Source organism: Pinus tabuliformis, chromosome Q, assembly GCF_031772625.1.
Source record: "Pinus tabuliformis cultivar Carrire ecotype Pingquan chromosome Q, CPIR1, whole genome shotgun sequence".
Classification (NCBI taxonomy): Eukaryota; Viridiplantae; Streptophyta; class Pinopsida; order Pinales; family Pinaceae; genus Pinus; species Pinus tabuliformis.
In genome coordinates this window covers 1,001,582,288-1,001,596,723 of record NC_142296.1, presented here as the reverse complement: position 1 = coordinate 1,001,596,723, position 14,436 = coordinate 1,001,582,288, and positions in this window count along the sequence as shown.

Genomic DNA, 14,436 nt, shown 5'->3' with positions numbered 1-14,436 from the left:
CCCTTCCCATAAGATAAAAAAAAAAGAACCAAAAATAACTCCATGAACTAACCATCAAGCTTTGGAATCTTTTCCTTAGGCATTCTCTTTACGATATTTAATACCTCCTCCTTAGAAAGAAACCTACCTATTGAATTTTATTCTTCATTAGAGAAAAACCTAGGATAGGATTTGATTACTCTCGTTTGACCAACTATATTAATATGACCACCATCCTCAAACAAATTTTCGAAGAAAGAAACTCCTTCATTTACAATATCCCCATATGAAGATAGATACTAAGTTCCATCCTATGATTGAATTTACCAAATATGGTTTATTACACGCCCATGATTAGCAAATTGATGAAAGTATTTGTATTATTATCTCCTTCAACAAGTGAATTCACTGTACTCCCAGGCTTCCAAGAATTTTCTTGAGCCCTAAGGATCTCTGCATTTTTTCTTCTAAATTATTGATTCTCTCTATTTATTAATCTCCTAAAACCCAATCACTTCTAAAATTCATATTAGAAATTTGATTTTTGATCAACCCCGGTTTGTCTATTTCCACATTCCTTTTCTTTTTAAGCTAGTTACCAACAAATCTCTTTAGCAATTTTAAGTTTTTTAAAGAATTGTTCCATTAGATATATAATACTCGTATTGTCAATATGAGCCCATATATACCTAACCAAATCCTTAAAACTCTCATTATTAGACCAACATCTATTAATTTGAAATGGATAATGTTTCTTATTCTCATCCCTTAAAAAAAGTAGGATAGGTTTATGATTAGATAGAGAATCACAATGTTGTAACCTACAAATCATTATATTTTGTTTTGTTATACATATCAAGTTTGGGTTGAAGTAAATATAATATAAGAGAACAAAAAATCTAAGCACGTGAATCCACCATTCAACCTAGCCATATGTTGAACCCAAAATCCAACAAACGACAATATGTTGAACCCAAAATCCAATAGAAAGAGCACGATGTTGAATGGTGGATTCAAGTACCACACGCCAATGTTTGAGCATCAATCAAATAACTGCCCATTTTTTTTTATCAATTGAGGAACCACAATGTTGTATATGTTATTTGGCATGTCTAGGTGCACAAATTCATGGAAACAAGAATGATGGTAGAGGTGTATACAAGCATAAATAAATACCTTAGTAAGTTGGAGGATTACATGCATTTCATCAAATAATTAGAGTGAGAAAGAAGGAAATTGAAGATTTAAAAATATTTTTGAATGATAAGCCCAAATAAAAGAAATGTGTGACTTGCGAGCTTGAAAGGGGCCAAATCGCCCAGTTTGTTCTGGCGAGTCTTTCAATATGTTTGGGCCTCAATTCATAAATAAAACTTGAACTCCATTATGGACCCCGCTTGTTCAGACCCTTTGACATGTTTGAGACTCTCAACGTATTTGGGGTCTTTTGACATATAAGGGTCCTCATTGACTTATTAGACTTTGAACGCTGAATAAACGTGGCCTCCATGAGACAAGTGTTTGAAAAGACTTATAGTTGGCATATATTATTATTATTATCGTTATCCATTTTTACGGTCGCAGCCAAGCCAGACACCAAATTGGTGTATGATACCTCCTTGTTTATGGGACACGGGACCCACCTCCACGCAGCGATTTGACAGCTAAGTCTACGAAGGCATACATAATCTACCCTCCTCTAGTTTTGAACTTGTGATATATTAGGAGGAAACACATGCTCTTAACCATTAGTCCCACTCAAAATTTCATCAAACTTTGGGTTAGGGTCAAGTTTCTTTGTGCCAAATTTTGAATTTCAACCTCTTTCCTATCTGATGGCCCAATATGTAATTTAAGTTGTTAGTTTGGTGCCTATTGCATGCTATGTTCTTTTAAAGCCACAATATGCCAAATGTTAAATACACTTGCTTCTGCGAGAGGAGATTTTATTATTGTAGCTTCTTTACTCTTTGATATGCTAGAGTGTAAAGAATTTGACTTGTCGACATGTATGCAAAGTGTTGAAGAATTGAGGATCATCAAGCAATGTGAAATGCTAAGTTCAAGAAATTGTTGGAAATATTATTGAGAGGGGGGGCGGGGTGGGGGTGAATCAGTATTAGTCAAATCAATAACTTTTTCTTTTCATACTCAAATTTATATACGCTACTTCAATGAAGGTAACTCGCGTGTACAGCAACTGTATTTAAGACAACCAACATATATCCAACAAAATTATGATTTAGTTAATTCATCATATGTTTATCTTTAATCAGTGCATCAGTACTTCATTTTACCATATAAACAGTAAGCATGTGCAGTAATATTAGAACAAACCATCACACATAAGAAACACACATGAACACCAAGATTTAAGGTCGAAACCCAATGCAGGACAAAAACCACTTACTGTTGTCTTCTTTTAATATAAGAAGAACCTGTTTCTAATCTTGTACTGGTGCAGACTCATACCAGTATGCAAGCACCCACCTGCAAAAGGCTACAACCTTCTCTCATTCTCCATTTTCTATTGGAAGGGAGCTACAACCCCCTAGCTCTTGTACTAGTCAATCCATTTACTAGTACATAGGCGTCGGCCTACTGAAGGCTCCAACCTTCACTCATTTTCGAGCTGTTACTAGAAGGGAGATCTAACCCCCTGGCTCTTGTACTGGCCGATATGTTTACCAGTACATAGGCACCAACCTACAGAAGGCTACAACATTCTCTCTTCCTCCAGGGACCACGTTTCATAAATTTTCATACTGGATACTCCTGGAACACAACACCATAATCTGAAGGCCACGTTTCATCTAATTTTCATACTAGACCCATCAACAACATTGAAGCTCAAAACCAATCACCACTGCAATATAACCATCAAATACATCTGCATCAACCAATCATTGAAACTCAATCATCAATCTCTGAATCACCCACAACTGAATCACTGAAGGCCCGTCATCACTGAAGCAAATCACGATCAAGCAATCTGAACATTCAGAGTGCTGTCATCAAAACACAGTCACTAGAACACAAAGTAGAACCCAGAACTCTACAACAACCACTAGAACTAACTGCAAATTCAAATATCATATCTCATTATGTATACGATACTCTGATGAGCCGAACCAGCATGTATACACGCTTTTACGAAAGCGAACCAGCGTACAGATATGAAAAAACTAACTTAAAAACTTCAGAGCGATTTCATAATTCAATCATATCCAGGTCACAACATTTGTAGAATAAAACATGCATCGGTATACAAATCTAGACTATCCATGATCAAACCACATAATGATAATACATTTCAGGTCTTATGATCCCGATCCATCATCCATCATCAACCACATAGGTGCATCCTTAGTTCAGATCAAGCAAAGTATCAGAAACCCATAACCTACTTACTTGATCTCACACTTCATCATATATTCAATACTTGCACACCTAGCCTAATGATCTTCTCCTCCTTATATACTCTTAGGCCTTTCTCAATACCTTGGACCAAAATTACATAGGACCAATACCTTGGACCAAATACCTAGGGTCAATACCTTGGACCAAATACCTTGGACCAAAATACCTTGGATCAAAATACATTGGACCAAATACCTCAGACCAAAAACTTGGTTTTCCAACATGTATGCGCTTTTCCTCCTGTGAAAGTGCATGTATACGTTATACGCTCCTTTTTTTCTATTAACCCATGTGTATATGCCACTTAGGCAAAGTGAACTTGCGTATACCTCTATTTCTTCATTCTTTGGAGTCTGATCTGTAATCCTTTGTTGTTAACCTGCTGCACTATGAACTGTCATCTGAGTGAGTTTTCATCAAGGACAACACCTATATCATAATGCCAACAATCTCCCCCTTTGGACTTGATGGCAACAACAACACCAAGACACTCTCCCCCTTTGACATCAAGGGCAAAGGGCGGACCAAGATATTCTCCCCCTTTGATATACATTATGTTTTCCATGCTCCCCCTGAGTACATGCTGAATTCTTTGATTGAGCTCCCCCTTTGTACATGCTAAGATGCACTAAACCGTCCATGCTCCCCCTAAGCACATGCAGAGTCTGCAAAAATATTTTCCAAAAGAATAACATGACTCTATAACTCAACTAAGTGAGTATGACCTTCCTATCACCAATGACTCATACATACATCAATCTCCCAACCAAGTGGGGATACACCAATTTTGACTCATCCACCCAACCAAGTGGGGATATACCAAATTTTTATACATGAATGACATAGAAAATATTACATCATCCTTCTCATGCATAGTGGGGTTACAAATTAGGTATTTTCATGACCTTTACATCAAATGATATACATGACATTTATAACAAGGACAACCAATCTAAACAAGACCATGATAGTCATCAACAACTATCATACACCATATATTATTTACACCATCAGCAGCATCAGGATCAACAGCCTGTATATTTCCATCATCAAAAGAGTCACCTAAATCAAAACGACTATGTGGATCTGTACCAAGATCTTCTAAGATAATGCCAACAATGCATTATTAGAAGCATATGTTCCCCCTGAACCTGTGCCAGACATTCACTGTCAGATCTGATCATTACAAGTATCATTAAGAATCATCATGGTATCATCATCTACCAATTATTCATCAAATTATAAACATTTATTGAGGGCCAATGGAAGTTCTACATATTATTAGCAGACTATAATCATTATCAATCAGAATAGAATAGATATTTGATAATTGACTGAACCATATCAAACCCCTTTTTCCTGAGTCTGTCCCGCTACTTTTTCCTTAAAACCCCATATACACAACTATGCAGATTCGAACTCACGTATATATGCAACTTGTCTTCATGCTAATTACGTTTGAGAATTGAAGTTCTGAAGTTTCACACTTTCAGCTCCCTCTGAGTTGTTATGTCTGTATACTCTGCTATGCCACATCTTTCTCATTGTACTTCCTTTTTCTTCCATATCTCCGAGTGTGATGATGTTTTCTCCCTTTGGTATGGTGGCCGAAATTTGCTCATGCATTCCTTTGCTATATGTCCAAACTTGTTACAAGCATAACATCTTACATGTTTCATATTCCTTCTATAGCAGTCAATGGCTTTGTGACTAAACATATTGCAGGAAAAACAATATCCCTTAAAGTACCTGGAAGCAGATGATCTTTCTGTGTGACGGTCTTGAACCATTCTACTTCTGCATCTTGCTGCAACATGTCCAAAATTATGACATATAAAACATTCAACATTATTGATCTGAGGAAATAACCGACTATCACTTCCATAGTTAGGAGTAAAATATTTTCTTTGAAGAATTTATTTCCTTGGTTGTTGATGGGGTTGACCTCTCATCTCCTTGTTGAGCATTTCAAATTTTGCATTAGAGTTCGTTGCCTCACCTTATGAGCTAGATTCACCTTCAACATATTACGTTACTATGTTGAAGGTGAATCTAGCTCACAACGTGAGGCAATGAACACTAATGCAAAATATGAAATGCTCAACAAGGAGATGAGAGGTCAACCCCATCAACAACCAAGGAAAGAAATTATTCAAAGAAAATCTTTTACTCCTAACTGTGGAAGTGATAGTCGGTTATTTCCTCAGATGAATAATGTTGAATCACGTGGGATTGATCGACACTGGAGATCAGCTGAGCTAGTTGGTGAGCAAGTGACGCGATATCCATTGCATCTGAAGGAGTGAAGTCGACGGCATGGATTGAAGCACCTGACAAAATTCAAACGTTGAAATAAATATGTTAGTTATGCAAAAATAGTTGATGCTGATTGGTCAGGTTTTGTCGTGAAGTCCACTGATTGAAATGCTTCCGATGTATATGTGGGCCCATACCCCACAGGTCCACACACGTATTGATTTCAAGATGCAATTTTGTTGCATCAAAGTGTTATCAAAGCAGGGAAAGGTTTCTTCGAGAAAGAGTTTGCATGAAAAAGAAGGAGGTACAATTATGTTGAATATTGGAGAGTTTGTGGTCTTTATATTGTCATACGGGTAGCGACAGAAGAAGGTGAGAAGATTGCAACAACCTAGAGCCAAGAGTGCTCAAATGGTTCCAAAGAAGAGAGAACCAAAGATATGTCGAAAGACTAAGGTTAGAGGAGAGAAGCTTAGTGAGGTATCGTGTAGCAAGGAGGACTTGTTACTGCAGAGGTTTTGTTGCAGCTCATGGAAAGATCATAAAGAAAATTCCCTCGAGGATGTGGGTAGAATTGCTAAGGGATGAAGGAGGCATATGACCAGGAGATCATAAAATTTTTGTACCTCGGAAGTCTGATGCAGGAGCAACGGAACACCCTTAATCAAAATTTAAATTTAACGTTGTGAAAGGGAAACATGGACAATCATTATAAACTAGGGAAAATTCTATTTAAACAGAGTTAAATTGATGGATTTGATAAGTCTCTAAAAGGCTTGATTAACTATAATTATATGTTATGCATGTGAATAGAGATATTTAGGGGTTTGAATTGAACGATTGTGGGAGAAACTCATGGATCTTAAATGATTCCTCCCTTTGTAATTTCCTATATAAGAGAGTCTATGTTGTGTGAAAGATATAGAGAGGGTATGCAATGTAGCCATAGGGAAATTTGTGACTTGGGCCGTGAGGCCTTAGCCTGTAATCAAGTTCTGTTTATAATTGAAATCTTGATTTTGTGTGTCTGTGAATTGTTTATATATACATTCTTTATTGTAATTTGATAAATTGTGTGTGTGAGTGTAAGGGACGAAGTTCCTATGAACTTCGCCTTACATAAAGTATGGCAGAGATAAATTTGTGTTGTAATGCGTATTCCACTGATACGCAGACTTGATATCCGTTGGATTTGAGAACAAATCGACATATAATATTGATGGAAGAGGAATGGCAGAGATTAAAACCATGTGTTAGCAGAAGGATAGAGCAGTCTTAAAAAGTGGTAAGTGGTATCTCGTGTGCCCTAAAAGTGGTAAACAATATTTCTACAATTCAGAAATTAACCTTAGCGGTCGACATGTAGCACAGGAAAACGACTTTTCTCGCGTGCTCTCAATCTGATATCAGTCATGCAAGATTTCACACGAGATTGCGCGATAGCTGTTGGATCGCGCGGGATTGATCGATGGTGGAGATCGAACGAGCTAGTTTGCAAGCAGGTGATGCAATATCCATTGGATCTGAATGAGTGAAATCGACGGCGTGGATTGAAACACATGACAAAAGTCAAATGTTGAAATAAATACATCAACTATGTGACACACGGTTGATTGTGATTAGTCAGGTTTTGTCGTGAAGTCTGCTGATTGAAATGCTTTTGATGTATACGTGGTCCCATAACCCACAGGTCCATGCGCGTATTGATTTCAGGATGCAATTTTTTTTCATCAGCAACAGCTTTAGAAAATGTTTTTGAATGATGACAAATAGGCTTCCTTTTTGCAATAACATTGCACCCATTGCATGCCCACTAGCATTAGTTTCTATTTCAAATGGTTGTTGAAGGTTTGGTAATGCTAAGATTGGAGTTGTCACAATTTTATTCTTTAGAGTATCAAATTAATTTTTTTGTTTTCCTCCCCACTAGAGAGAAACTTTAGAACTTGTTAAATCATGAAGTGGTGATGCAATAAAGCAAAAATGATAAATAAACTTCCTCCAATACTAAACTGCACCCAAGAAACTTCTAAATTCTGTCACATTTTGAGGTCTTGGCCACTTAATGATTACAACAATTTTAGCTGGATCTATTTTAAGATGACCTCCTCCAACTATGTAACCAAGAAAAACGAAGGAAGTTTTCCAAAATTCACACTTATATAGTTTGAGATACAATTTGTCTCTTCGCAACACATAAAAAACCTATTTAACATGCTTTACATGTTCTTCCAAACTTGAAATAAAAATAGGAATATCATCTAGATAGACTATGACAAACTTATCAAGAAAAGGGAAAAACACATCATTCACCACTCTCATAAAATTTGATAGAGCGTTGCATAAAACAACCAGAATAACCAACCATTCATAAAACCCCAGTCTAGTCTTAAATGTTGTTTTCCATATATCATTCTCCGCAATACAAATCTGATGATAACCACTTCTTAGATATAGTTTTGTAAAGTAAGAAACTTCTTTAACTAATCAATAAAATCATCTATTCTTGGGAGAGGATACCTATTCTTGTTGGTGATTTTATTTAAGGCTCTAAAATCAACACACATTCTCCAGGTTCCATCTTTCTTAGGGACTAATATGATTAGTGATCCACATGGAGAAGAAATAGGTTGAATGAGGCCTTTATCAACCAATTCTTGAATTTGTTTCTTAATTTCTTCATTTTCTATGACCTATGTACGCTACATGCCAATATTCGAAAGAGGGACATCAAATTGTAATTGCATCTCATGTTGTATTTCTCATTTTGGAGGTAGAATTTTTGGTTCTTTAAACAATTATTTATAAGAATCTACTATATCAACCAATTTGTCCTTAAACTGAGAATCACACCCTTGAAAAGCATCATTCTTATCTTTAGGTTGTTCCTTAATAAAAATGAGAACATACTTTTTACTTGAACTTATGAGTCTTTTCATTTGATTTACATTGATTAAATCCAAGCTTGTGTTAATTCTGTGTACCCTGACAACATATTCAATTCCATCCTTAACAAGATGATACCTATTCTCCTTTATGAAATATGGCATCTCGATCACAAAGATAAGGACTACCCAATACAACTCCACATATATCCAAAGGAATCACATCTAAATCAACTTCATCAACAAAATTAGCTGTAATTGCAAACCTTAAATTACAGTGTTTTGCATCTGAGCATTTTCTTTCAACCATCCTAAAAGGTATGGTTTTGGACAATTTTTAGTTTCCAGTCCCAATTTCCTTACTAGTTCTTCATATATTATATTTTCCTGTGATCCACTATCGAATAATGTATCTATCTTAGTGTGCTTGGAGATAATACTGATATGAAACAATTCAACTCTCTTCATTTCTTCAATCACATGATTAGGATTTGAAGAAGATGCAAAACAAGTAGAACTAGAGCTAGATTCAGAAGGATTACCTGTCAGACCCATAGCGGTTATCTTCTTTTCATCACCAGAGTCAGATCCCAAATCTTGTTGGACTGCAACATTAGATTTCATCTCACCCTTCTTCTTAAGGAACTTCTTTAGCTAAAGTTCTGGATGAAGCTTCCAACACTTGGAATCATCATGTCCAACCCTCTGACAATGTATACAAGTAGGAATTTCTCCTTCTTTCTTATATGTTGCCAATTTCTTCCTCTTTGATTTTCTCTTCCCTTTGCTCTCTTTGGAGTCTTTGTTTTCTGAATGCTTGAATGGTTTCTTTGAAAATTTTAACTAAAAAGGTCTGCCACCTGACTCAATATGAATGGCTTCTACACACACTTCATCAAAGCTAGTTGGATTAAACAGAAGCAATGTATGTTTCAAATAAGAATGCAAGCTTTCAATATACTTTAACAAATTTTCCCATGTGTTTAATGGAACATCAAGTGCTAATGCCCTTTTCTGGAATTCCAGGGTAAACTCTTGGACACTCTATCCTTTACATTGTCTTATATGTTGCCAATATATTACATCTTGTTGCATGAATCCTAAAGGATATAATTGCTTGCTAAGAGCTTTAAAAAACTTAGACCATGAAGAGATAATTTTACCTTTATGCTTCAAATCTAATTGAGTTTTACTTTCCCACCAAATCAAAGTTGTTCTACCCGTAGCTAACTAAATTTTTGCAGATTCATCAACAATATTCTGAATTCTACAATACACCTCAAATTGCTTTATCCAGTTATCTAAAATTTCAGGATTCATTTCACCATCATATATTGGCAATTCAAACTTAACATCAAGCTTCAAAAAAGGATATTTCTATGGTTTCTTTTGTGACTCTGAATTTGAACTTGAATGATAAGAGGATGAGGAAGAAGACGAAGACGAAGATAGAGGAGAAGGAGGTTCATTACCATCGTCTTTTTCCTTTTCCTTTTTCACTTTCATTCCTTTAGAAGATGAAATTGCATCTCTAGTCTTCTTGTCTTCATAAAGTTATGCAATCATCTGTTGCATATTAAGGAACATCTGCTAAAATTTCTCCTCGCTCTTTGTCTCAAGAGCTTCTCCTTCATTTGAAATTGCCATCTTTTGTGAGACTTTTCTCTTTCTAATCTTTGGATTTAACTGTTCAAGTTTCCCTTCTCCATGTTGTGACCTGGATCTAGACAACATTCACATTGGTAAACATCCTGCTTATACATGATCAACCTTGCACTGATACCAAAATATGATCCAAAAACACGAGATTAACTATTTTCTCAATTTCACAAAATATTAACTAAGGTTGCTTTTATGTGAATGAATGAGAGAAAAATAAGTTTTTAAGTTCCTTAAACATAAAATTGAGAACTGAAAATAAACATGAGCAACAGCAAGAAAAGAAGCAAATAGAGAAAAAATTGATGACAGAGCTCACCCCTCCTGGACTATGTTTTCGGGTCCACTTCCAATGGGCGTTCGTTATATTAGGAATGCTAAAAAAGGCTCTTTACATAAAATTTCACTAATTTGGACTATGCACGCAGACACTACTGGTTACTACCAGAATGAAGGCCTTAGCCTCTTATCTCCAATGCAACTCTCCATTCTCAAAAATGCCCAAGAATGTCCAAGTTATACCCAAAAAGGTATTTGCAGGCACAAATATTACATAGCTCTCAAACTCACTATTCAACTCCCTTGCTGATGGCGCAATGGCATATCATTTTATAAGGTCTCGGGCAGGTCTCGGGGTCAAACATGTGGATCTCCCAACCTTTGAATGGAAAAGATGGCAATTAGTTGTAATACATGCCATGAAACGTTTTAACATAGTTTTATTTAGGCACATTGAAATATATTTATGGAAATACATTATAACATAGTTTAAATATGTGCATTTAAATTCATGCAAATGTGTTATGGTTTAAATACTATGGTTGGCGATATATATATATATATATATATATATATATGGCATGTATTGTAACCATATCCAATAGTGGAACCACGTTGCAACCCATGGTTGTGATGTGCTATGTGACTAATACTTCCATGTTGTTCAGATAACCATAACCATACTTTGTTGCCATACTCTACTATATGTAGAATAGTGTCAACATCGTTTAAACCATCGCTCTTTGGGTTGGCAGGGCCGCTGGATGTGGCGGGATCAGCCACCCTACCCCAACTTACCATATTATGATAACATTAATATAGTTTTGTGCCCAAAATTTAATAAATGAAATACATAGCGTGTTGGTAAGGTTTTGCACTGTGTTGGCAGAGGTCATGGGTTCAACCCCGACCCTGCCCAATAGACCAACCTTGAATTGTCCCTGCATTGACCTTTGAGCACCTACGTTGACTTTCACCTTCCACTTATCATGATATGTGCTTGCCACTTGGCCCGCTCTGGCTAGTTTTTTTTTGCCTATTGGAGGAAAAATTCAACGATCATTTTCTCCCTCCTACAAAGGCCATTTTCGAAACCAAATATACCACCAGAATTGGCATGACGAGCTCTTCAACTTGGAACTAGTTTTATAAGTATCTGAGACTTTTGAAATTTGAGCATTTTGAGGATCCTCCTAAATCACTATAAAGTTGATCACCTGTTGATTGGTGGAATGAGTAAAAAAGCATCGCTAAATAGTGTAAACCATGGCATATTAAAGTTATAGAACTATTAAAAATATTTAATTAAAGTGCTCCTAGTTTTATATTCTTCTTGCTTGACATAATTATATACATATGCTTCTAGCTTGGTATAGTTATATGCTTGGTAGGAATATTGGCATAGAAATATATTAAATACCTCCAATGGTGCTATAATTAAAAAATCAAAGGTGTTGTGGGATACTTATGTTATATTCATGTGTTCGTTATGGTAGTGTATGGTGTCGGGAAGATTTTTAATATAATGTATCTTAAATATTATGAACCTAAGGAAGGGTCACTCCTTGAAGATAAGGAGAAGGGACTTGTAGAAGGTCCAAGGATGAAAGGGATAATAGAATATGTTTTTCTCTGCACACCAGGAATAAAACAATCCTTAATATAATTATGATGATGAGGACTATGTGAAGAGTCCAAACCAGCAAGGTAAGTTGTTCATAGAAGAGGAGGCTTGAAAGCCTTGCATTTTTGAAACTACCAATTTGTGTGGATGTAGGTTTTTTCCAGCGAGAATGATGGAGGAGGAGAGAATGGACCAACTGGAGAACATGAAGTAGGGAAACCATCAGTTTTGTAGAGAATGGGCAACTCTTTGAAGTTTTCATAAGAATTGTGGATGGGAAAAAAAACTAAACATTTACCACAGAGGAAGGGGACATTATATAGTTTTCTCATAAATGTCAAAAGAATACTACTCAAAGGGAGAATGAGAAGAAGAAGGAAGTTATAAGGCGAGGTGAGGAAAAGCAAAAAATTGTGAAAAACACCTGCAACAAAGAGGAATGACAACATTCAATTAATTTTACTCACATTATGAGGAGGATTTAAATTTTTTAGAGGACTGATTGGATAGCCTCAATAATGGAGAAGACTTCCTAGAAAATACAACCAGGGAATGTGCAAAGATGGGAACTTCATATTGCAAAGTAATGTCATTACCTTCTAAAAATATTTTTTTCCTAGGTGACTACAAGAGTGCATTAGCAGATGAAGAGCCTAGGAAGATTGTCTAGAAGGAGGAGAAAAATGATAGAATGGATTTCCAGAAGCATGAGTATGAAAAAATAAATATGCCTTCAAAAAGCCATAGAATTGAGTCCTGTCATAAAGATGTAGGAACTGCATCTACTCTAACAGCCTGGGTCTAAATTCCATGTAAAAGTTAATACAAGAAAAATATATAAGATCGTGGTCATGGGACACGTATTCCAAGTTGAATGGTGGGAAAAACATCATAGTGGGTATTCATTCAATTTATTATGGCTAAGGAAAATGGAAAAGGAAATGGTAAACGAATTGGAAAGGCAAAAGGCATTATTTGACACTTATTTATTAAAATAATGGAAATTAGGAGAAAAGGAAGGCAAAAGGTCACAGGTTGCATGTGAGGAGGAAAATGAAGGAAAATAATTGAATTTGAATAAAATAGAGGCCTCATTGATAAAAAGGCTTCTAAGGATTAGTGGGCAGGCTTGGTCAGTGTAAGTTTTTGTCATTTCAGTTTTGGAGCTCTCTCTCTCATACTCTTGGACACTTAGAGTTTTCTTGGAGCACTCTTGGAGAGAGTCGCACACTTGGATTCTTGGAGCAAGAAGGAAAATGAAGAGTAAGAAAGTGGAAGAGGACATCGGGATCAACAACTACAATGGGTTTTTCTTATAGGTATCGAGTTGCATGTATGTTTTCCTCACTAGTTTTGGCATGCATGGCATATGTATGTGGTTTATTTCTCAAGATATGTCATTGGCATGGAGGATTACCTGGATTGACAGTGTATTGTCTTAGCCTTTCCATTTTTGGGATAGTCATGGTGTGTGGGTTTATTTCTTTGTGTTTTCTCGTTGGTTCTCACGTTTCCTTTAGCTTGGGTTGAGTTACTAGTTCAAACTGATATATTTGCAGGCACAAGAGAAGAGGGATATGAAGCTATAATAAATGAGATATAATTCCTTTTTTTGCAAGAAGAAGAAGATGGGATAAGGAGTGAGGGGACAATTTTGTCTCCAAACAATGAAATTTTGTTTCATTGTCAACAGAGGGATGTTAACTGTGGATTTGTTTTGAAAATCAATCAAGATGTTGTGAAAGATGAACTTGAGGATTGACCAAAATTTGATAAGCATGGTATTTTCTATAAAGAATGTGAAAACGATGAGAGTCAATCTCTCATTAGGTAGCTAGGGAGAAAGCAATCATTTATCTTACATCTCTTTGAAGGTCTGAATGATTGTGGAGATGACCAAATAGGAATACAAACCATTGATTTTTTATAAATGCGGGTGAACAGTGTTAGTAGTATGTTCTAGTGAGAGGACAAGTTGGATACTAAAATTGAGGAAATAAGGAGGATGATTAATGGCATGAACCAGCTAACTGCACAAATGTACATCAAATATTTTTATGGGAGGTTGCAACATAAAGTGTGGAAGATTAAATAGCTTGAAGTGATAGTAGAATAACCAATGCAACAATATCAAATTATGGATGCTTAACTACAACATAGACTTTGGGATCCTGCCAAGTGGTAGAAAACAAAAGAAACTCAACCACAGGGGTTCACTGGGGGAGAAATACCATACCACATGCATTCATATTGGGGGATATACATTGAGGAAAAATGGACATAATATATTGATTATATAATAGGGGGTAAATGGTTTTTATATTCACAGGT